A 2,783-nucleotide genomic window follows, 5' to 3' on the forward strand; every position below is an offset into this window, starting at 1 on the left:
GGACTATTCCGAGGCGGCCCTGCAGCCTCTTCCGTCTAGCCGTTGGGGCCATCTCGCCGCATCCCCCACCTCGCACCCCGATTGCTATGCGGTGAGGCTCCTCGGCCGCCTTGGAACTATCTTCGTATCGGACGCATCGCGGGATAAGGGGTTGTCACTGGTAGTCGCCCCAAGCGCGTCCGATGCTTGGACTATTCCGACGCGGCCCTGTGGCCTCTTCCGTCTAGCCGTTGGGGCCATCTCGCCGCATCCCCCACCTCGCACCCCGATTGCTATGCGGTGAGGCTCCTCGGCCGCCTTGGAACCATCTTCGTATCGGACGCATCGCGGGATAGGGGGCTGTCACTGGTAGTCGCCCCAAGCGTGTCCGATGCTTGGACCATTCCTAGGCGGCCCTGAAGCCTCTTCCGTCTAGCCGTTGGGGCCTTCCCGCCCCATCCCTCGCCTCGCACCCCCGATTGCTATGCGGTGAGGCTCCTCGGCCGCCTTGGAACCATCTGTGTATCGGACGCATCGCGGGATAAGGGGTTGGCACTGGCAGTCGCCCCAAGCGCGTCCGATGCTTGGACCATTCCGAGGTGGCCCTGAAGCCTCTTCCGTCTAGCCGTTGGGGCCTTCCCGCCCCATCCCTCGCCTCGCACCCCGATTGATATGCGGTGAGGCTCCTCGGCCGCCTTGGAACTATCTGTGTATCGGACGCATCGCGGGATAAGGGGTTGGCACTGGTAGTCGTCCCAATCGCATCCGATGCTTGGACCATTCCGAGGCGGCCCTGCAGCCTCTTCCGTTTAGCCGTCGGGGCCTTCCCGCCGCATCCCTCGCCTCGCATCCCGATTCCTATGCGGTGAGTCTTCTCGGCCGCCGCGGAACTATACCTGTTATTGCTACTGCATCCTTCGGCTGGTAACCTCCTCTGCCGCCTTGGAACGTTCTCTTTGTCGGACGCGTCGCGGGATAAGGGGTTGGCACTGGTAGTCGCCCCAAGCGCGCCCGATGCATAGACCGCTCCGAGTCGACCTTGCTTTCAGCCTCTCACATGCATAGACCTCTCTGAGTCGACCCTGCAGCCTCTCACGTTTAGCCTTTGGAATCTCGCCTCACAACATGATTGCTATCCTTGATGCATCCCTTGCCTCGAGCCCTGATTGCTTTCTTGGCTGCATCCCTCCTCTCCTCACAGCCCGGTTGTCATCACTGCTTCATCCGTCGCTTCATGCATTCTGGCTGCTGGGCCCTTCCCACCGCACACCTCGATTGCTATCTCTTCTGCATCACACACCCCGATTGCTATCTCTGCTACATCCCTCGGCTCTCACTTCTGCATCCTTCGCCTCACACCTCGATTGCTATCAATGCTGCATCCGTAACCTCACACCCCGATTGCTATGCGGGGAGGCTCCTTGGCCGCCTTGGAAATTTCTGTGTGTCGGACGCACCGCGGGATAAGGGGTTGGCACTGGTAGTCGCCCCAAGTGCGCCCGATTCTTAGACCGCTTCGAGGTGACCTCGTAGCCTCTTTCGTCCAGGCTTCCTGCCTTCAACGCCCTTTTTACACCTCGATTGCTATGCGCGGGCTCGTTGGCGTCTATCACCTCTCTGCGAAGAGTGGCACGATGATTGTTGGGGTAAATCGTAGCAGTCCGATCTCTGGCCTTGGGCCATTGTGAGGGCTGATCGATTTCCTGTGCGCATCTCGTGTTCGCCCAGTAACAGACTCGACGACTTGTAATCGGTCTTGTTCCCGATTGTTCCTGGAGGTAGTCTTCGGAACTCTTGGATTTGACCTGTCACTCGAACTGTCCTCTTCCGAGGATGCTTGTGTGTGTGTGCTTGTGCCATTTCCTTGGCGGTATTAACGAGATATTAAAGAGCGGAGTGAGCGCCTCGCCCAGCTATGTTTGGGGCTCTCACTCCCTTACCCGGTGTGCGACCGCTTTGCACGTAGGTTGCGGAGCATCGCGACTCTTTCGATGTTTGGCGGTTGTCTTCCGGTGATGCGTTGGTCCCGAAGTGCACGTTACTAGCATTTCTGCCATTGTTCTCGATCTTTGGCACGTTCCTTCGTTGCAATTGGATATATATCTCCGTTTATACGCGCAGGCTTCTCCCGCCTATTCAGCGCTGTCCCACTCTCAGCACTCTCGTGGTCTCCTTGGCTTCTCTCTCCCGTGAGCGAGCTCTCTTCTCGAGTCTTTTCCATGTCCCATGGAGGTTGCCTTGCGAAATTCGGGCACACAAACGTGACCGGATAAGAGCGGAATTGCCTATGAGGAGAAGCTCACCTTAGGGAGCAGCAATGCCGAGTGTTTCGACAGAGGGTAGAGGGGGCGTTGTTTGGGCGGTTGCACAAAAGAGTGCTACGTTTGCACTGAAGGTTGCTTCTTCGTCTCCGACGAACTCTTCGAGGCAAAAAAGCTTGTTTACGGGGTCGAGGTGGGACTGTTCGTGCGAGTTGCGCCACCAAAAGTGCGTAGGGGGCATATACCTGGGAAATGGATGTCTCTGAGTGGCCTTACTCGGTCGCGTGCACGGTGCATTCTCTAACGGCAGGACTGTCGCGAGCATGTGCGGTTCGGATGTTTTCGGGTAAAGGGTTCCGTACGGGATGTTCTTCCCAGGCTCCTGTGAACCGAGACTCTGCATCGTCATGCTCCGGCTCCCGTGGGTGCTTCATGCCTCGTCGAGCTGTTTGTCGTGGACGATTAAGGCCGAGGCCTTCCTTCGAGAGGGGAATTGTTCAGGCTGGTCGAGGCGGGATTGTTCGTGCGGGGTGCACCACCAAA

The sequence above is a fragment of the Cryptomeria japonica genome, unplaced genomic scaffold (genome assembly GCF_030272615.1).
Source record: "Cryptomeria japonica unplaced genomic scaffold, Sugi_1.0 HiC_scaffold_68, whole genome shotgun sequence".
NCBI lineage: Eukaryota > Viridiplantae > Streptophyta > Pinopsida > Cupressales > Cupressaceae > Cryptomeria > Cryptomeria japonica.